The sequence below is a fragment of the Schistocerca serialis genome, chromosome 1 (assembly GCF_023864345.2).
Source record: "Schistocerca serialis cubense isolate TAMUIC-IGC-003099 chromosome 1, iqSchSeri2.2, whole genome shotgun sequence".
In the NCBI taxonomy this organism is placed as follows: Eukaryota; Metazoa; Arthropoda; class Insecta; order Orthoptera; family Acrididae; genus Schistocerca; species Schistocerca serialis.
The window spans coordinates 1,099,701,292-1,099,724,319 of NC_064638.1; the positions used below are offsets into that span (position 1 = coordinate 1,099,701,292).

The 23,028-nt window shown below is 42.9% G+C and overlaps 1 protein-coding gene across 2 annotated transcripts in view; it reads left to right on the forward strand.

The window, feature by feature from the left end:
• LOC126416381 (uncharacterized) overlaps nucleotides 1-23,028 on the forward strand; it is a 404,335-nt gene that overhangs the window by 151,976 nt on the left and 229,331 nt on the right. For both annotated transcript variants that reach the window (XM_050084065.1, XM_050084074.1), the window contains exon 2: nucleotides 22,467-22,546. The gene's annotated coding sequence lies outside the window, so the exon portion shown is untranslated. The remainder of the gene's footprint in view (nucleotides 1-22,466; nucleotides 22,547-23,028) is intronic.

Sequence of the window (23,028 nt, forward strand, 5' to 3'; positions counted from 1 at the left end):
AATAGTAGCGGTTCCGGTCAAAGAAAACCACCATATCGACCGGGAGAACGGTGTGCTGACCACACGCTCCTCCTATCCGCAACCTCAGCTGAGGATGACACGGCGGTCGGATGTTCCCGATGGGCCACTTGTCGCCTGATGACGGAGTGCTAAATTATTAGTTCATCTACATTTACATGATTACTCTGCAATTCACAATTGAGTGCCTGGCAGACGGTTCATCGAACCACCTTTAAGCTACTTCTCTCCCGTTCCACTATCCAACAGTGCGCGGGAAAAATGAGCACTTAAATCTCTCCGTGCGACTCTGATTTCTCTTATTTTATTATGATGGTATGTAGATGGGCGCCAGAAAAATATTAGTGATTGAAATGTTCATGAGAAGATCCTGCCGCAGCAAAAAACGAGCTACGAGTACCTTAAAACAAATTTTAAAAAAACTTCTGAAATGCTGTCGGTGGATTTCCGGTTCACCCTGCATCCGTAAAAACAGGAAGATAAATAGTCTCTTCATTTTTTCTGTTTTCCGTTCCCCTTAGTTGCTTTAAATTCGTGGGGGTATGTACCGTCCATGCAACTAATTGAAGGCAGTTTGTTTATTGCCATACGCGTTTCGCTTCTTTTATTTGAGAAGCATCATCAGTGGCCTGTAATACATGTTTCCTTTAATACAATAAACTTATTCTGTGGTAGGTATTATAAGGTGCTATATTACATTTTATCTTGTTTTTCTCTTTTTTTTTAGGTTAGAATCAACTTTTGTAGCAAGAATTTCGTAATGTGAACATATCGTTCGGTGTTACTTACGATTACTTTTCTGTTAACTCATGCGTGTGCTCCTGGGGACGTATTCGTTAGTTCGTTAGTTTCCATGCTCCAGCTGCCCGATTTCTGGCGTTTTTTCACCCACATTTGTCACATCGCATAAATCACTTGCACTTTCCACTTTGTGATCAACGTATGTATGTTTACAGTGCGTAGTGTTGCTAACTGTTGTGTGTTTGTCTGTCTTTTTTTTGTGTTGTGGTTTGATATTTTTCAAAAAAAATGGTTCAAATGGCTCTGAGCACTATGGGACTCAACTGCTGTGGTCATAAGTCCCCTAGAACTTAGAACTACTTAAACCTAACTAACCTAAGGACATCACACACATCCATGCCCGAGGCAGGATACGAACCTGCGACCGTAGCGGTCGTGCGGTTCTAGACTGCAGCGCCTTTAACCGTTCGGCCACTACGGCCGGCGATATTTTCATTTGTTGTGTGTGTGTGTGTGTGTGTGTGTGTGTGTGTGTGTGTGTGTGTGTGTGTGTGTGCGCAATTCTTTCTTGAGAGGACGTTTTTTATTTGTTTATTTGTTTTTGATGTTTGTGTGATAGACACCTCCACGAATAAATATTCTGATGTGTGAGAGTAATACCGTAGGCGTACGTAGTGAGGTTAGTAGTCCTTATCAGGATAATTCTTCCAACTAAGCTACGAAACATTTAAAGCTAACGCAAGATGTATGCATCTTGTGATGTGTGCATCGTGGCCGACACCTATAAGGCCAGGAGTGAATCTATGTTCGACGAGAAGCAATACTGTAGTAATTCGAATATTCCGATTTATATTTTAGATTTTGACAGACTGGTGAAAGTTCAGCCTTGGAAACAGTGAACTAATGCTCGGACAGAGTACACTGAAGTTTCTTGCCATCAGTACTTCCCTCCAGCCGCAACTACAGTGTTTCGTCCCCAATGATGTCTGTTTAGGCTACGACTGATCCATAACGCACAAAGGAAAAGATGTTACGGGTCAGTAAGACGATTTATGTCATCCACGATTGGTTTCAATTGTCACGACACCAGCATGTATTCTGCTTCTTGACTTTGTACCTTTCAAAATGCTTAATGTAGAGACTGAAACTGTGATGACGAAGAAAAATGTTTTGTGCGTTAGAGGTACTTGTACGTCTGCTCTCCGTTGTACAAATTGTCCAGGGTGAAGGTTACGAATCAGTACGAACCAGAACTACCTCCCAACGCCAGCTGTTGTGGATGTAAATGGAAGTCTGCGATCTAAATATCGGGAACACAAGAGCAGCGGATATGTGATATTATGCTGTTGCTCTCTGGAAAACGCAGACGCACATCCGGTGAGTTAACACAAGATCAGCATACAGCTTTACCGCTGTTTTGCGGAACAGCATGCACTAAACTGGAAGAATTTCATACCGGCAAGGTATTAAAATCGTTTTGTGGCTGCTTGAGAAGAGATGCTGAGTCGTGTGAAGGGTGGTCATTGCCTCAGAGTCCCAGTTATTTATAATATTCTGTGTAAGTGTGTTTGTAGTTACTTGCGGAAATGTGTCACAACTGTTTGCAATCGCTGTACTGGACAGCAGCGCCAGATCAACTACAGAACCCTACATAAGTCAACAGTGGCCGAACACAGCCATACGAACAAGCATAAGTTCTTGTTTGAGCAGGAATGGATTGTAGCCAGAACTTACAATTAGTGAGAAGCAACCATTGAAGAGGTTTAGAATAGGTGCAGTCACCTTCAATAGAACGGGTAACACAAACAGTATATACAGCAGGCCGACTTGTCTAGCGGAGCGGTAATAAATTACATACACAAGCCTTCCTTGTGAATCAGTCTGTCTGCTAGTGGAAACCGTATTAAAATCCTTACAGTAGGGATTAGAGTCAAATAAAAGTGGAAAAACGTGGCGGAAGACTTTAATTCAGTAACTTGCTAGTGTAAATATTTCGTCGATTCCGACTCCTGTTTGGCATTCACTGTTTTTCTTGATGAAGGCTCTGATGCATAATGTCGACAGCTAGGAATTTTTTTACAAATTTAATGCGAAAAGCTCATACAGAATAGCTATAACGATAAACATCTAATCGTTGAGAGTTATTGGCAACATGGGAGGAAAACGATCTTGTGCTCCACTGAGCATGGTGCTGCCACAAGAGGGGTCGGTTCTGCCAACGGACTTCTAAAACCGGTGGAGTTTCCGGTGTTGTGCTGTGCTTCTGGAGCTTGGAGTGGCAGCGTTGAGCTACTCGTAATTACAGCTATACAAATTACTTGGGCACATAGATCCACTATTCCCCCTCTCCAAACACTGCTAATCTGCTCTTTAGACCAAATGACTCATGGGAAGAGGACACAAATGGAAGCGCTTTTATCCATCAACAGACTCTGACAGATAATAAATGTACCTTTGTTCCTCTCAAAAATATTTCATCTGTTCAAACTATAGAAATATACTGAAAGTATGTTCATCAATGCTACAGCTTACGTTACACTCATCATAACAGTGAGAAATTCAGAACTGAAAGAGAAGCTGGATAAATAAATTCGATACCAACAAAACTTTTCTCAGTAGCCCCTAGAGGATGTCTTCAGGTCTGTAAACAGCGAATAATAGGAACTAATACACCTGACGGTAACATCTCTGAATTATCTCCGTTTTGTGCAGATAAGCTTTAGTGACTAATGGAAGAACATAAGAGAATTTGATAGTAGGGCTGACAACCAATTACAAAACCAATTAATAAAAATGCATCGAAAAGAAGGTGGTACCAACTAATAACGGGGTCACAGACAGCCAGTTGGCCGGCCGTGGTGGCCTAGCGGTTCTATGCGCTACAGTCTTGAACCGCGCGACCGCTACGGTCGCAGGTTCGAATCATGCCTCGGGCATGAACGTGTGTGATGTCCTTAGTTTAGTTAGGTTTAAGTAGTTCTTAAGTTCTAGGGGACTGATGACGTCAGAAGTTAAGTCCCATAGTTCTCAGAGCCATTTGAACCATTTTTGAACAGCCAGTTGGTGAGTTTGTTGTGCCCGCGGATCCAACAAGTTCAATAAACACACTAGAACACATCAAACACTATAGAGTGATTAAAACATAAGTGTATTTATTTATAATGTATAGAATAGTGTGTACACGTAACTTTGTATCTTATAGTCTCTTTGCAATCTGTGTCTCAGTTCCATTAGTACTGGTTATCAGTATTCACTAGCGGTTGGAGAAGCAACCTTGTCGTGCTAGGTTCGTGAGCTTTCACTGCATTGTCGTCCGTACGGTCGGAGTGATCTGAGAGTAGTCTCATTATAATCTAAAGATAATCTGAAGGGGAGCTTTTTCTTTATTGTTATTTCATCCCCCTCGCCCCATATGGGCGGGGAGAGGGGCTGGGGTTGGGCTGTCTGAGATACAATTCTGCGCTCTTCAACCAAGCGAGTTAAAATTGTAATGAGAAATAGAAATAAAATTTGGCTGTTTTCTATTTTAAATAAAAAATCAAAGATAGACAGTTAAAAAACGAAAATAATTACATTTTAATAATATTTCGCAGGAAGGTGAAATTCTGCTGATAAAAACACTAAAGCTTAAAATCTGAAGGACTTGCACTAGGATCAGAAGTATTACCGGAGGAGGGAGTATGTTCCAAAGGATTGAGCGGTGTGGGTAGAAACTTAGGGATCTGTTAGGGCCGAAAACTGCGGAAGATAGGAGTGCAGGTGGTTAGTGGGAAATACAGTCCGTGGGAAAGACAAAGGGTGAGGAGTAGTGTGTTGTGTTGATAGGGCAGTGGTTACAAGGGGAAAGGAATGGGGTTGCATAGTTAAAGTTGGTGAGACGGACAAATATCGGGGTGGATCAAAATGTCTGGGGGAGGGCGTTGGTTGCACTGGGATAGGATATGGGGTGTGTCTACGTGTAGGAACGGAGGGATGTGTTTGTGAAGGCGCGGCAACGTACCAGGGTTGAAGACCGGAGGGGAGACAATGGGGTGGTTCGAATCTAGTTTGCGGACAGTGAAGGAGATGCGGCGGCTTAGAAAGACGTGCGGACCTATCCCAATTGCAGGCAGTGAAGTGATGCGAATTCGGCGTCCCCTGGTGACGTCTGTAGCGCCACCTGGCGGTGTGTGGGGAACCCTCTATATCAGCGGCTGGTTTCTTCCGCGGAGATACAGGCGGCGCGGGAATCACTGTGTGCAATGGACGTAGACCCTTCGATACCGCACAGTTCTTGTGTAATGCTTTCTCGCGAAAGGACTATGAACGTAAAATTGGAGGGTACACTGAGGCTTACCAAGAAGCGGTCCTGACATGAACCATTAGCGAATGTAACGGGAAAGGGAGGAAATGGCAGTGTTAGACAAAGTACCATATGCCACCCATCAATGGTGGCTTGTGGAGTAGAGTCCTGGGGTTTGAGGCAATATGCAGGGTGTTTTCCCGAAGATCGTGCAAAAATTTAACAGGACACACATTACTGTGTACTTTTTTATTTACGTTAGTTACAGTTAACTGCAAATGTGAACGTGCCATTACAAAATGTGCTGAAACTACCGGCCATGAGCCTCAAAGCAAACATGACATCGGCGAACGAGATTCTGACGCAGCCTGACAAATATCTCTGGTGTGTTTCGAATCACATCACAGGCAGCAACAATTCTGGCAGCTAATTCCATCTCTGTATCCACTAGGTTCACATACACGAGTGAGTTTAGATATCCCCATAGGAAATAACCTAGGTGGCCATGGAATAGGACCTCCCTTTCCAATCCAGTGACCAGGAAATATCGCACTGAAATAAATACTCGTCGCGACGGATGATACCCGTTAGGAAATCGTTCTCTGTATAGCCTTTGAGCAGAGAGAGCATTCCAATGTACTTCCCCACACACAAGGTGCATGCTAGTGAGTTGGCCGAGCTGTTCTAGGCGCTTCATTCCGGAACCGCACTGCTGCTACGGTCGCAGGTTCGAATCCTGCCTCGAGCACGGATGTGTGTGATGTCCTTAGGTTAGTTAGGTTTAAGTAGTTCTAAGTCTACGGGACTGATGACCTCAGATATTAGGGCCCATAGTCCTTAGAGCCATTTCAACCATTTTTTAGTGAGTTCTTCGAAACTGTACCGGTACTGTACCACCGTATTGTACTGTACATCTCTAAGGAGCACTGAGTAATGATGGGTCTGTCGTTGATTCATAGCACGTTTTCTCATGGGTCAATGTAAATACGATACACATTATGGACAAATGAAGTAAACAAAGGTTAGTTGGTAGTTCCTGAGATCAGGAATAATCGCGATAGCTTCATCGAGCTCAGATGGCAGTGTGGAATTTTCGGCAAGTGGTGGCTCAGGGTTAAGAAAAGCTGAATGCATTAATCAAAATAACATCGGGAAACCGAATCACATGACTCATAACGAAAAGATTGCGGAATGTACTGCAAAAACAAAAGAAAACAAAACCTAATCGTGAGTTCCTAGTAATCAGGCTCGTCCTCCTTATTTCCTTGCTGGAAGTAATATGCATGTAAATGAACAGCACAGTACGTGTAAACGTATATGACTAAGGACATCACACACATCCATGCCCGGGGCAGGATTCGAACCTGTGACCGTAGCGGTAGCGCGGTTCCAGACTGAGACGCTCGGCCACAGCGGGCAGTTGCTGGTTTTAAATAATATGGAAAACAGTAATGGTAGACAAAGCGACAAGTTTACTTCCGTATGTCCTTAAACTGGCTTCTCCGACCCTAGGTTCCTTACCTTAAATTGTTCTGTGGAGCATTCTCTATGTCTTGTTTACGGAAACACTTTTAGTACGCAGTTTCATCTTATGAAATGATGTCCAAACACTAACACTGGGGAATGCAAATTTTATTAGACTCTGCAGATGGAGAGTGTTGGCCCGAGTGCTATGTCCGTCAGCGACGCGGGATAGCGGGGTCGTTGACCGCCCGCTGCGGTCTTGCAGAGTCCGCGCGGCGCCTGCAGGACGACCGCTGCCGCTGCTACCGCCTCGTGGCCTGGCTCCGCCAGGAAATTGGATTCTATATTTAGGGAAGCGAGGCGAGCCGGTGCGGCGTTTAAGAGCCCCTTGCGGCGGCGGCGGCGCTCGCCCTTCTGAGGGCCCGTCCTCGCAGCGGGAACAGGGCGGAAGGGCGGCCGGTATTAATAGTGCTGCGAGAGCGAGACGCTGCACCTGCCCGCAACCACCGGCTGGCCGGTCGCTAGGGCTATTGTAGCCGGCCGGAGAACACCTGGGTTCGGGCCGCCTGGTGCTGGCTGGCTTCCTCCTTTTGCTCCCCTCCGGTGTGACGGTTCATCGTCCATCCGCTAGTATCGGGATAAAGGCTGTTCTCTATAGACACTGATCCAAGGTTCAGTTCTAGGGGGGGGGGGGGGGGCGAGGGGGAAGGTGTCACGCTCTCTTACTGGCTCTACCCCGGCCCGTCCTCCTACAGAAAAAACTACCCGTCAACGTATCTTTTGCCAAGGCGCAGGTGCCTATGATCTTTAATAACAACAATAACGACAATCAGTGCACAGCAGTGCAGAGGCTGTGACTATACACTACTTTTGAAATAAAAACTACATAGCTAAAGCTGATGGCTGATAATACATTTGAATATCTGTAAGTTTCATTTAACATAACTTAGTAATAATATATCTAATACATAAGCAGGACCTACGACCTAGAGCGCAACACCAGTATACATGTGCTACAGCTTCTGACCAATCATCGCGTTTGTGTTTGTTAAATTACGTTGATGCTTGTAATGGGTATAGTAGCTCTCTGCTGTGGTCACGTCTCAGCTGAGTGCTGAATCCGCCATATTGCTTTTTGGTGCACTTACCGTATGTTTATTTATTTAGCATCCAATAGATCACCATTGTGATATAGGATTTGTCATTTGATTACACGTAACACATAACAACACATACACATAATAAATGGACAAACATATACAAACAACAAAACAAATTACATAATGGTTCAAATGGCTCTGAGCACTATGGGACTTAACTACTGTGGTCATCAGTCCCCTAGAACTTAGAACTACTTAAACCTAACTAACCTAACGACATCACACACATCCATGCCCGAGGCAGGATTCGAACCTGCGACCGTAGCAGTCGCGCGGTTCCGGACTGCGCGCCTAGAACCGCTAGACCACCGCGGCCGGCCAAATTACATACACACAGTACATAAGTAGTGTACAAGAACTTATTACACAAAAACAAAAGTATGTGCTCATGATAAACAATTATAGATCATGAACTACGCGTTATACACCAAACGTATTACGGATATGTAACAGATTTTTCATAAGTACCATAATTACGAAGGAAACATAATTAAATTAGTTTAAATTTTTAAAAAAATAAGTACAAGTTTCAATCCACAGTCTGAGACAGGTATTCATTTACAGTGCAGTAGCATTTTTCCATCAAGTATTTTTTTACTTCACGCTTGAATTTATTTTTGCCTTTCAATTAATTTGAGATGGAAGTGCATTTAAAAGCTTTATTCCTAAGTGGCTAACATGTTTCTGACTTCTAGTTTTTGCTACATAGGGAATGTGGAAGTCTTTACAATGCCTTGTATTGTGATCATGGTAGCTTGAGTTGGTTTGGAGATCGCAGTTATTTTTACTGATCCTTTCCAGGCATTTAAAAATATATATCGATGGTATTGTCAGTATCTTTAGTTGTCTGAATAAGGGTCTAGAGTGAGTTTGTGGTGGGCTGTGTGTCATTATATGAATAGCTCTTTTTTGCATAATAAAAATGTCATTTAGTCTTGACCTGGTTTTTCCCCAAAAACTTATGCCATAGCTTGAGTTTTTTTCTGTTTGTAGTTGTTTCTTTATCAATAAGTCTTAGTCGCAAAACTTAATTAAAAATTAATAATTAAATGGTAAACGGTTTCGATTTTATTCAAAAATCATCTTCGGGCCATGTGTCATCAGATGCTGAACAGAGACGACGGATGGAGCATTCTGAAGTGTCAGAGGATGTCACTAGTGAGAATCTGTTGGTCCATCATGAGTAGGGGACATCGGCTGGTTAAGCAATAGTCAATGTCAATGAAATTCACCAACAGCCTTGTAACTTAAGATTTTATTTTGAAAGCTACCAGTTTTAGAATTTCACTGTGCCATTTTCAGGCCCCATATGCATCCTTCCAAATATATGAGAATGTCACACGGTTATCGTGAATTCAGTCGTTAAACTAGTGCTTAATTCGAAGACTTGATAGCAACTGTCTTAAGCTGCATGGCTGTTGACGAATTTCATTGACACTGACAATCACTACCGGCCGCTGTGGCCGAGCGGTTCTAGGCACTTAACTCCGGAACCACGCGGCTGCTACGGTCGCAGGTTTGAATCCTGCCTCGGGCATGGACGTGTGTGATGTCCTTAGGTTAGTTACGTTTAATTAATTGTAAGTCTAGGGGCTGCTGACCTCAGATGTTAAGTCCCATTGTGCTTAGAGCCATTTGAACAATTGTTGACAATCAGTAGTGGGCAGTTGAGCAGGTACTAGGGCTGTCCTCCAAAACGCACCAACGTTCCAGCCGTCATCTCTGTTCAGCATCTGATGAGACACCAAAATCAAAACCAGTTACCATTTTGACGTGTAATTATTGATTTTTAATTAAGCCTTGCGATCATGACTGACAAGTATTTCAATTAGCTATCAGTTCGGTGGTATTTTCCAATAATGTTTCCAAAATTTATCAACAATGAAATTATTAGATGTTTAATTATAATAATAATTTGTTTAGATTTTACTAACATTTTAGCCTCGTCAGTCCTGAACTTAGATTTTATGAATAGGGAATTTTTATTGGTGGTCAAAGTTCTGAAATAAAATAAGATAAAAATACTGCGTCTAAAAATTGTTGACACACCAGAGTTTTAGAAAATGTTCAAAGTGAATACTATTTGTGTGACAAAATAACTGAAATACGTTGAGCACTCAGAAATATCAGTATTAAACACGCAAAAATTATGAAAACGATACAACTGGAATTTAGAGGTGTACGTCATTGCCGAATGTAGCCTGCATCTACATCATTAGCCTGTAATTCACAGTTAAGTGCGTGGCAGGGTTCCACTGTCGAAAAACGCGCGGGAGAAACGAACAGTTACATACTTCCATGCAGCTCTGATTTCTCTTATTTTGTTAATTGATCTTCTCCCTGTGTCGGTTGGTGTCAATATTTTCGCATCGGGAGGGAAAGGGGGTGGGGGGGTTGGAGAGGGAAATTTCTTGACAAGATATCACCGCAACGAAAACCGCCTTTGTTTTAATGACTGCCACCCATTTCACATGTTATATCCGTGGCACTCCCTGCCCTGTTTCGTGATAATTCTTAAAGAGCTGCCCTTCTTTGAACCTTTTCCATGTCAAAAGGCTCTGAGCACTATGGGACTTAACTGCTGTGGTCATCAGTCCTCTAGAACTTACAACTACTTAAACCTAACTAACGTAAGGACATCACACACATCCATGCCCGAGGCAGGATTCGAACCTGCGACCGTAGCGGTCGCGTGGATCCAGACTGTAGCGCCTAGAACCGCTCGGCCACTCCGGCCGGCCTTTTCCATGTCCTCCGTCAGTCCTATTCGGCAAGGATCCCACATTGCACAACAATATTTAAGGAAGGACGGGCAAGCGTGGTGCACCCAGTCTCTTTAGACGGTAAATGACAGCTTCATCTACAAACTATCTAAGATGTCTCCTCAGATTGTCTCCTTAATCATTTACATAGTTTAGAAACAGCTGTCCTAGTGGTACACCGGAAAAACTACATCGCTATAGTGTCGTTATGAAATAAACAATCACATATCCGACAGATTAGCTTATTAGCTATTGCAGCACGTTGTAAACAGATTCTAGTTCAAAACGACTCGAAACAAACAGTAATCACCTTTATTTCTCGAATACATACTGACACTGCGATAAACAGCTTTCTTCAAGCAGATGATGCCACCTACTGAGAACATGCAGAAACAAAAACAAGTACGTGGTGTAAAGTATTCACTATAATCAGACACAACGAGTTTAGCTCATTCTGTTAGCAAGAACAAAAAATACATTTTGGATGTAGCATGTATGCTATGTAAGGAGTGAGTATTGCAGTAGAAACGAATACATAATTTGAAAAGTATTCATCAGAAAAAAAGTATGTGTCATGCAATCGTTTTAAGAACTGTAGTAACAACAAAGTCTGACAACTTTAACAACGTCATATTTCTCGCGATGTAAAATCGACGTGTACACTCAGTAACATTAGCATCTTACACCTCACTACGAGTGTAAACACATGTGTCCATGCTAGTGTTATGTGAGCGTGTAAATACGGTAAACGCTGTTCCTTTCAGTTGTTTAAGCCTGTATTAGGGAATTTCAGACAGCGTTAGTTTTTGTTACTGGAGTGTCCTTCCCTTCCTGTCATGTCTTACAAATCATTCCGCTTGTAATCTTATAGAATTCCTTGTCATTTCCGAAATCCACCGTTTTCTTGTAACTTGATTAATGTCCGAAAGCTGGCTGAAAAATTGGAGATTGGTATATGTAAAAATATGAGTGTTTTGAATTACTATTGTTTCGGGAGAGGAGCACGGCACCCCTCCCCCATTTCCCTTTGGATCCTCGCTTGGTTCTCTCGTACTTTAGGTGCTAAAGAATCAAAAACTCACTTCTATTTTAAATTTACATCCCTGCTGTGACATTAAAAGCGGAAAACAGAAAATGAAGTCTAGAAGATATTCTCACGTTATTTCCACGAAGGACGGAGATCTTACAGAGAAAAGATAAAAGGGAAACAACGAAAAGATTTAGGTGATTATACTCAGAGCAGCGTATAATGATAGTATTGGTCAGTATCCTATGTGTGTTAGCTAGAATGATTCGGTGGCTTACTTCGAAAGTTCGCTTGAGATCGTTCACGGATGATGCTACTGTATTTAGGAATATCAGAACGCCAGAAAACAAGTGAAATCCACGAAGACATAAGAGGATCGGTTTGGTGCTGGAATTGATCCTTACCTTAAAATCGCATTGGCTGTAAATAGGCGAAAAGGTCCATAAAGGATTGACGGTATATCAATGGAAACAGTTGGATTAGCAACCAAAAAAATCTGGGAGTGTGCTTGCGAAGCCGCATAAATTAGAACGACTTTTTGGGAAAGCAGATGCCAAACTGAAAGACATTGAAAGACTCCCAAGGACATCTAATTCGCCAACAAAAGAGATAGCGTTCAAAACTTTCTTTTGATCGATTCTTATCGGTCTGGGAGCATTACTAGGTCGGATTAATAGAGGAGATAGAAAAAAAAAAGACTCAAAGAAAAGAAGAGCGATGTGTTTAGACACGGTTTCGTATAGTAAATGTGGGGAGATGTTCATTAAATGCCAGTGGGGGATGGTGCAAGATAAGTGTTGTGTAGGTCATGGAAGTTCTCTCTAAAATTCCAAGACACTTCGTTCCTCAAGAGTCATCCAAGGTACCACTTCCTCCCACATACATCTCGCAAAACTGCGACAGAAAAAAATACCATTGAAAGTACCGCCACCACTCACTGTCTTCGGCGTATGGAATTCCCCAATTCGTTTTGAGCGTGGCAACCCGTTCCTCATTTTCTCCAAAGCGTCTGCTGTAGGAAAACGCTTTCAGTCCGGGACTAGGGCAAGTGAATTTAAGTAGTGATTCGTTACATGACGGTCGACTTTTCTCACCCGATCTTACAAAAATTAAGAAAAAATAAACATAAGTAAAATACGATGCAGGCATTCCACGAGAGCAGTCACCTTTCCTGTTTAAATTTCCTGAGTAGTTTTGTTAAATTTTCGTGCGGGCTTTACTGATCTGTTACGGTCATTGTAGCGCGTCTCACAATTTGTGCGAGTTGTTTTTAGGCCTAACTGACAAGGCTTCTAAAGTCTCTACAGATTAAAACTCTATAATTAGTCGCCCAGCTCACACCAAGAAAATCAAGGTCGTACTCAAACAACTCTTAAGACTGATGGCTGCTTTACTTTTATATGACCTTCAGTTGACGTCAAACACGTAGATGGGTATGTTATTTCGATGTGCACCATTCAAAACGACGTCCACCCATGTCACAACGCTACAATAATTGGGAGAAACCGGTTGTGAACATCTTCGCGTGAGTCGACAGTGAAGCTCCACCTATCAACCCAGGCTTGTTATGAAATATTTGTTGTTCAATTCGGCATCTATTTTTGAAGTAAATGATTTTTCGGGAACTCGTTTACAGGCTGTCGATCTCGTCCAGAGTAAACAATCTGGTACGGACGCAGTGTGTCGGCGGCACCGTTTGACGCCAGTGCCCGACATTCGCCCTCGGCAGGCGCACGCGATGTCGTGACCTTGACCGAAAGCACGACAGCAGTGAGTGGTTGATTAATTATACGGCGCTTCGAGGCAGCGCTTTTATACGTTCCGCAGCCGTGTTCTGTAGGTCGCGGAGCTCGCGTGGGGGAACTTTCTTGCGTCCTTTCTTTCTAGACTATCGCACTACTTCTGACATACATGAAGTTTTAAGGGCAGCACAAGTGGCATTCATAATCACTTCACTCGCATTTACATTTGTATTTGAAAAACAGACGTTGTGAATCATACGGGTCTGAAGGACAAAGGGAAACTGTTCCCCTGGAAAACGTCTAATAGGTACAAATGAGCCTGTGATACGAGGTGCGGCATTAAAGTTATAAGACTGATGTGAAAAAAAAATGGTGCTTACCGTTTTAGTCGAGTTCAATGTTGTCTCCTTCAAAGTAGTTCCCTTCTGTTTGCACACACTATTTCCAGCGCTTCTGCCATTGATGGTAGCATTTCTGGAACTCATCTTCTGTAATATCCTCCAAGAACCTCGTCACAGCTTTTTGGACACCTTGTGTTGTTTGAAAATGGTGTCCCTTGACCGCCGTTTTGACTCTTGGAAATAGAAAAGAAGTCGCACGGAGCGCTATCTGGTGGACAAGGTGGCTGTGGTAGTACTGAAATTTGTTTTGAGATTAAAAATTGCTGTACTGACAGAGCAGTATTGGATGGCGCATTATCGTGATGCAGAATCCAATTATCAGCAATGTTGGCATGGACACGCGAAGAACTCTTTTATGAAGTATTTCTAAAATTTCTTTGTAGTAATATTGGTTAACTGTCTGTCCAGGAGGCACCCACTCTTTATGAGCAATTCCCTTAGAAATAAAGAAGCACACAAGCATGCATTTCACTTTTGACTGCCAGCTGTTTTGGCCCGGGTTTTGCCCCTGGATCGTACTGAAAAAATCAACTTTCATCACCAGTGATAACACGGCTCAACAATTCTGGATTGATTTCCGTTTACTCTAACAGATCGGCTGCCACATTTTTCCGTGTTTCTCGCTGTTGTGGTGTGAGATTTCTGGGGACCATTTTTCCACAAATCTTTCTCATACCAAGATCTTCAGTTATTATTAGACGAACCGTTTCTCGAAAGATGTTCAGTTCTTCTGCAATCATTTTCACGGATAATCTTCGATCAGATCGTACGAGTTCATGCACCCTGGCCAAGTTGACATCCGTCTGTGAGGTTGATAGTCTTCATCTTCAACATTCGTTCTGCCTTCACTAAACATTTTACGCCAACGAAAAACTTGAGCTCTTGACATAACCTCCTCTCCAAAAGCCTTCTGAAGCTTACCGTAAGTTTTCGTCGCGTTTTCACCCAATTTAACGCAAAAAGAAATGGCATACCGTTGCGCAATATTATGCGATTCCATTTGCGTGACGAGAGATACAAACACATGTTAACTTTTTACAGCACAACTGACGACTGAGCAGTTGCATCGATGTGCCGCTTGGACTAGAAGCAGTTTATAGACCAGGCTCAAAGATATTGTGCCTAAGCAAGCCTGCAGGGTTGCCACATCTTGCAAAGAAAATCAGTCTCATTACTTTATTATCACACCTCGTTTGCCATCCTTAATATAGAATTGGATTATAGTATCAGAATTAAGAAACTAGTAGTGTTGAAGTTCATTAATTCATAGCTGGTGTTCTTGTCAAATTTTGAATGGCAATATTCTGAGAAGTTAAATAATTGGAAAAACATCAGCATTTATTTTGTAGAGAACATATACACGTACAAGTGGCGTTCAACAAGTAATGCAACACATTTTTTCCTAGGCCAGTTTCGGTTGAAAAAATGAGGAATTTGTTGTGGAACATGGTGGAATACTCCTGCTTCGGCCTGTACAGAGGTGTGATCCAACCAGAATTCTGTCACTGCGTTTCTGTTCGCGGAAAACTGGAGCGTCGCAGATATTCATAGGCGCTTGCAGAATGTCTGCGGACGCCTGGCATTGAACAAGAGCACGGCGAGTAGTTGGTGAGGCGTGTGTCACCATCGCAAACAAGTAGCGCAAACCTGTAAGATCTTCCGCATGCCGGCTGGCCACGCACAGCTGTGACTCCAGCCGTGTTGGAACGTGCAGACACTCTCATTCGGATCACAGTCAGACACCTCACTGGACTCTGAAGGGGTTATTCTGTTTGCAAGTCCTCCCTCATGGTGTAACGAGCAACTCTGATGTGTTTGTGCTACCCTCAGGACATTGAAGAAACGACTTGATGGTGTACGTTGCCAGAAATGCAAACGAACTTCTCCTTCTCCATGACAACGCAACGCCTCACACGAGTCTGCACACCCCAGAGGAGCTCAGAGAACTTCATTGAACTGTTCTTCCTCAGTCCGAATCTCGCACCTTTCGACTTCTAGTTTGGTCCAGTGCAGGATACATGCCGCGTGAAGCAGTACGTGAATGACAGGGAGGTTATTGATGCAGAAAGACGTTCGCTCCGCCGTCGACCAGCAGAGTGGTACAGTGTGAGCATACAGATCCTCCCAGTAAGGTGGCGTAAGGAGATTATGTTGAAAAATATAAGGTTTTGTAGCCAAAAGAATAGTGAATAAAATGATGTATTGGAATCCTGAATAAAAAACCAACCTACTTTGAGAAAACCCAAGTAGCGTTACTTATTGGACGCCCCCTGTACAAAAAATTCAGATAATGTTCAGAAGACAATACATAGAGTCTTATCCATTGTGTGTGTGTGTGTGTGTGTGTGTGTGTGTGTGTGTGTGTGCGCTCGTGCGTGCGTGTATTACCTCTTCTTCTAACTGCTGCGGGAGAACTCGCAACACCTCTGGCTAAATGCAGACGTGAGAGTGTGGTTGGTTTTAACAGCTTGACGGTTCACGTGAAAGCTGCTGCTGGACATGTACAACGTTGGCACACACCGCCAGATTTCTAGTTGTCCACGTTGCGTCTTATGAAGTTGAGCCCCTCTAGCAGGAGATAACACACGGCCGTAGTTCCGTTTATGATTTGACTCTGTGAAACTGTTGTAGGAATATGCAAGACTACTTTCCAGTAATGGGTACGAATTTTTCTGTAATGGACGCCATGGGGGTATTCCACGAATGTACTGCTTGCCGCAATACTTTTCACTCTACTATCACCCTTACCACCTACTACACTCATCCAAATGACTGCACAATGTTGTCTCTGGGCATAAATAATTGCCTCTTTTTACTCTGTAGTAGGAATGCATACTGCGAACTTACCGAAATGGGCATAATGTTGAATCAGGAAGTATTAAAATTAACTACCCTGAGCATTAAACGGACTTCTACTCACGCGACGACACACGGCCATTCTCGGCTACGACCATCACCTAAGTTGTTAATAGTAAAGCAGTTAATGTTTACTAACACGTCTTCATTGATAGATACTGTGAGCAGTGTACACGCTACGGTTCATACTGCAGAATTCTAGTGACTTCTCACTGACGACAGCTCTCGGCGGTAGACGCCTCCCAACTCTTTGTCAAGCGGCAGTGGAGTCTCTGTGTATACTTCTGGGCTGTCAGAGGCTACGAAAAGCAACGCCACCATTTAAAGTCCATTCTACGATCAGCCATTGAGGCTTGGAGACGCTAACTCTATGTGAGTAGTCACGCCTTAGCTCGTGATCACAATATGCTACTTAACTGAGCGATTTAGGGCATGTTAGTTAAATGTTCTACGGATCATTTGAGCGATTCTTTTATCGAAATGATATGGAACGAGTCAGTTTACAAGATAAGTATTCATGTTTACTGTCAACGTTAATGAACACATTATTTTTTAGCCCGATGCATGCCACTAAATTTCAGAACTAAGGCTTTTTGCACGGGCTACCAGTTTTTAAAAGGAAATTCGTCCAAGGAATAGAAGGAGTTGTCGAGGAGACCTGATTTTAGGATGGATTTCAAATTTGTTTTGTTACCTGTCAGACATTTTATGAACTTCTTTCTGAGCCACTGACAGCTTTAATAACGGGCAATAAAGTTCATTTCTTCCGTTAGTGTTGTAGGTATGAATATCACTGTTCGTCCTAACTTCTGATGCATTATTTCTGATGAATATGATTAGCGAATATATGTATTGTGACGATGTAGTTCAAATGCCCGATTCCATGAAGAGATACCTACATGACTACTGCAGGTGAAAAATCACTCATTATTCTTAGTGCTTGCTTTTGTGCAATCAATACTTCCATTGTAAATGATGAATTGCCCCAGAAAATTATTCCATAAGACATTATTGAGCGGAAATATGCTAAAGATATCAGGAGTAGAATTCATTTGTTTCTAAGGCTAGGAACTATACGAACAGCGAAAGTAGCTGAACTTCATTGTTCAGGAAGCTCAGTAATATGCTTCTGCCAATAACAGTTTTCATTAACATATACACCCAAAAATTTGGCGCGTTTCACCCTATGTAATAATTCCTTGAAAAACGTCACTAACAAACAGTTCTGTTGGTTTCTGTGTAGAGGATGTATTAGAAAAGTAGTGTCGTTTGCAAAAAGTACGAATTCTGCTGGTTGAATGTTAAGTGACAGGTCATTCACATGTACAAGAAATTTGAGTGGACCCAAAATTGAGCCCTGTGGGACTCCCTTTGTGATTACTCCCCAATCACTAAAATTGCCTACCTTTACAACAGTGTTTCAATTATGTTACACAATATTACAGTTTGTACCGGGCCAATTAGCCATAAATGCTACAATTAACAAGAGACCTGACTTTTATTACCGTTAGTAAATGGTCATTTAATATAAATGTGCTTATTAATTAATTTGCTTAATAATTAAGAGGTTTACGTGAGGCGGTTGCCACATTATCGTACTGTCAACTGTAAACAAATATTTCCTTAAAGGAAGTTATTCATCTTCGTAGGCTGTTATTTTATTTTCAGATAAACACTTTATTTCATTATTTAGAAATTAGCAAATTCGTCTCTTTTGGCATTATGAGGCTACATCGCAATAAAAACTATTATACTTACAATATGTTACATTCACGGGTGCCCATACGATGGCTTGTAAGGGGAAGGGGTGGAAGCTAGACCTGGGGGTATGGTATATTTTTAATTTTCGTGACAAAAGATGCTGGCGGCGCTTTAATGGGAAACGTTGAAAGTAACGAATTCGACTCTGTTTGAAGTAAGTGGCGCAATAGTTCTACTGTTCCCATGGTATATTACGCTTAGGGCTACAAAAATAAAATAAGAGTCAGGTATACAGTTCTTCTTTCCTTCACCCCATTCAAGAGTAGAATTGAACAAGCAGTGGAAGCAAGTACTGTGCTATACTCTGTACAGTATACTCACAGGCTGAATAGCAACTTTCTTCGAGACTACCCGAAGGAGGTTTCGAAAAGAGATCTTTCGAACAGAAGTCGTTGAGACTCGCGAGGTAGTGTATAGAGGTGATACCACATGGCGTGCTGAAATTTACGCACACACCAGGCAACGCTAGACGAATGGGTCGCGTGATCTTCAGTAATTACGTATGCCGTTTAATGGGTCGTAAAGATCAGCGGCACGGCAGTTATATGGTTATTACGCCACGTGGAAGAACTCTAACGATGTGCGACCTACTTATTTAATGGGAAATTATATCTCCAATTCCGCAAGATTCCACTACTAGTTATTTTTTCCGCCTCTCAGAAAGAAATGCGCCCTTTGCCATGGAATGTACGCGCCCTGTAAATGAGACTCCGAAAAAATTAAAAGTGCGTGATTAGGTATCCTTCTGCAAATTGTAGAGGGGAGTATTATATATTAGAACACTTCTACTTCTAGCCAGCCCTGTAATAGAAGTGGAATGTACTTTCTTATTCCGTTTTGAAGTGATAGCATTCACTTCAGGCGCCCTGCCGTCTTTTTCTTAAATTACAAAAATTAATCTGGAAACGTAAGGTTTTCGCAAATGTAAAAAACTGTTCCAAGGTACAACATGGTACTAGTTTCCGGACTAAAGACGACAACATCACCAAGTACACGAAAAACAAATGAACAAACACAAACACTGAAATACTGTGCTGAATGCAAAACACATGTAACTACAGGTCTATTTCTAAAGTGAGGTGAAGTTCAAATAACGCAAATGTAGCGTAAGAAGAACTGCTTCCAAAAAGTGCAAGAAACTGCCAAGTGTAAATGTACAACGAAGTTTCTTTCGACCTTAGCCTCTGCGAAAAACGAAGAAAAAGACAGTGTTTTGCACAATATGTGACAAACAGGCATAAACACCGTAAGCAGATTACACGCCAGCAACAACACGCGATTGTAGGTTCGCTTTGCTACGTAACACCTTTTTGTTGCTGTTTTTATGCAAACACGGATCAATCGAAGAGTTTCGAGCGAAAATGGTTGTTACACACCAACTTTACAAAGAAATAAAGTTTTTAACCTATGACAACCAAAAATGTACAAACGTATGTAATCATATGCCAGACTGACCACATAAGCTGCTTTGTAAATAAAAGCTAAGCGCATCTGGTGTAAAGTTCTCTTTAATTAACTGCAGTAACCTTAAGAAGGAGAAACCAAGAATAATTGACAATCTGCTCATAACGGGTTTAGGTTGAAAATATTACATTAGTTTAACATGTAACGTTTCATTTTAGAAATTCTCTATTTCTAGATGCCATTTTCCTTGTCGACAATAAACAGTTTGGAATATAGTTAAATACCGTTGTAACCCTTTACATACATAACGCCAACGTTTATGAAATACCACTGTTCTTTGTTGTAGGACCTTTGCATTATTATTGTGTGTTCTACGACCTTCATTAGAATTCTAGGCGGCAAGTTAACGTATGTGAAGACGCTTAAAAAAATGTGTGCTTTATTGGCGCATGTGTGTTGTTCAAGTTCAGGGTCTTATAAAATTGACGTTCTGCCATTCACCCATCTGAATAATTCTCGTAAATTTACCAAACTGTGCTCAGTGATTGCTGATAGCTATGAAGTGTGCATCATGGTGAATCTGGAACAGTGGCCGAGATTATGTCGTTACTTTGTCTTTGACAAACTCGCACGGAAATTTTAGTACTGTGAAGACAGCTAGCCTAATATCTCAAGGGCAGGCACCTGATTAACATGTAATAAAATCGTGACAGCAGACAACAGCCCTCATAGTGATTGGTCGTGTGCCAGGGAGCAGGCGATGACTTGCTGCGCAGTACTTCCTTCAACCAAATGACCCAATTAAGAGGAAAAATATGCGACCGATATAAACAGGCGCATCAAAATTCATTACGCCATCTCATTTCGGGGCAATTACCCGTGGACGAAATTGGCGTACGGGCCAAGGCAGCTGCCAATCTCAGCACACGGCAAGGTCTGCCCAGACGTACACGGGGTGGGGGGGATTACAGATCGCTATCGGAGGCGAGGTGTATGCTTCATCAGCAGTCATTTGCCTGGGAAGATCGATGCAGTTTATTGCTATTAGACAACGATTCCCCTCACATTACGCATCTGTATACCTGTTGCCATTACCCCAGCTTTAGTGATCAGTTGATACTTTGATAGATGGCACCAGTGATCGCGTCTCGTTACTGAAATATACAGTCTCAATGCACCACATCGTTTGCTCGACTTAATAGCAAATATGTAATAAAACCTTAGGCAAAGTTCCACACTGATACTAAGTAAAAAAGAAATCAGTTCATACGGAAACTTCTAACAGATAGTGATGCGTCAGACTTCCTAGCGAATAGGTGATGTTCCAGAGTTTCCAAGTACTTAAGCAGACAAGACACTGCAGTGTGGGTTTATACTGTATATTTGCGATTGTTGTGACGGGTCGCATCAACCATCGAGAAGATCGACGGAAAAGAAAAAATGCTCAAATGTGTGTGAAATCTTATGGGACTTAACTGCTAAGGTTATCAGTCCCTAAGCTTACACACTACTTAACCTAAATTATCCTAAGTACAAACACACACACCCATGCCCGAGGGAGGACTCGAACCTCAGCCGGGACCAGCCGCACAGTCTATGACTGCAGCGACTTAGACCGCTCGGCTTACGGAAAAGAGCTTGATTCGATAATATTCTTATTTTCAGGTTGATCCAAAAAAAGAAAAGATCTTGTTCTCAAAAGTGTTCGGTGGTATATTTAAATTAGCGTTCGTCGACGAAATTGAGCGAATGCAGTAGTAAGATAAGCAGAGAGTAAGAATGAATTTGCCTAAACTGCAATTAAATGACCTTCAGTTTTATGTTAATATCATTTCGAGGCTTCTATCTTCAGATGTACCTGATGAATATACACCAAATATAACAGCCGTATGTTTATCTTACACCTTGTTTTGCTGTCGAAAATTGTCCGTAAGTGACGTGCAGTGTCAAACCAGAGACCCACAACGCCACTAACGAAGCGACCCAGAACACCACTGCAGAGTGTAGTATGGTTTGACTGTGTAGGTTGCTCCAGAACAATTGGTGACAGAAGGTTATGGCCCCAAGATAAACACACCACACATCTATTTGATGTATATGCATCAGACACATGAGCCTAGAAGCATCGAAATACACCATATTAAAATAAAACTGAAGATCAATGATTTGGAGTCTGCCGCGCGGGATTAGCCGAGCGGTCTTAGGCGCTGCAGTCAAGGACTGTGCGGCTGGTCCCGGCGGAGGTTCGAGTCCTCCCTCGGGCATGGGTGTGTGTGTTTGTCCATAGGATAATTTACGTTAAGTAGTGTGTAAGCTTAGTGACTGATGACCTTAGCAGTTAAGTCCCATAAGGTTTCACAATCATTTGAACATTTGGAGCTGAAAGTCGGACTGAGCAGCAGGAAGGGATGAACACACTGGTCTACACAAGTAGAACAACACAGCGTTGTCAGATCGCTCGCCGTGTTGTCTGTCTCATTGCTTTTCGCATACACCTCGTATCGTCCACCTAAGTTTTGTAACCTTTGACTGAAGACCGAGACTCGATCTCGGGACGTTAGCCTTTCCCAAGAGAGCTTCTGTAAAGTTGGGAAGGTAGGAGGCGAGGTACTGGCAGAAGTAAAACTGTGAGGACGGGGCGTGAGTCGTGCTTGGGTAGCTCAGTTGGTAGAGCACTTGCCCGCGAAAGGCAAAGGTCCCGACTTCGAGTCTCGGTGCGGCACACAGTTTTAATCTGCCAGGAAGTTTCATATCAGCGCACACTCCGCTGCAGAGTGAAAGTCTCATTCTGCAAAGTGTTTTATTTCAGAATAGATAACAAAACAACATTCTCTGTTGCTTTTTTCAGGTTTCCGACTCAGTACGACCGACCTGGAAGTGACGAAAGGAAGTGGGTAGCAGCCGCGGCAGGAACCCGCTGAACACGAGGTAAGTTCCGTTACGGAGAGCTGAAAGCGCGCCGGCCACCGGAAATTGCGGGGCGCGCCATTCTGTGGGACGGGCCGTGGGCAGTCGGCTGTGGGCGTGGCGCTGCGCTGCGCCGCATGGCGCGCTGTTCGGAACAGCCGGCCGGCCGGCGCTCACCCACTCGCCTGGGGTTAACGGCGGGCGCGCATTAAGCCGCGATAACCTGTGGCCCATCACGGAAACTTAACGCGACCGCTGTTCCTGGATGGGCGGCCGTCACGCACCGGGACGACGTTCAGTCGGGGACTGCGCCGTACAACTTGTACAGACTGCAGAGTGTGTCTGGAAAGGAAAGGCACACGTATAACGTGTCTGGAAGGGACATCTATTTGTCACAGTTGGCGACACTCCAGTTTCCTCTGTTATCTGCGGGACAAGGCACAATTTATCAGACCTCAACTGCAGAACAGGAGAGTGAGTACAGAATGGTCGCGTCGACTGCA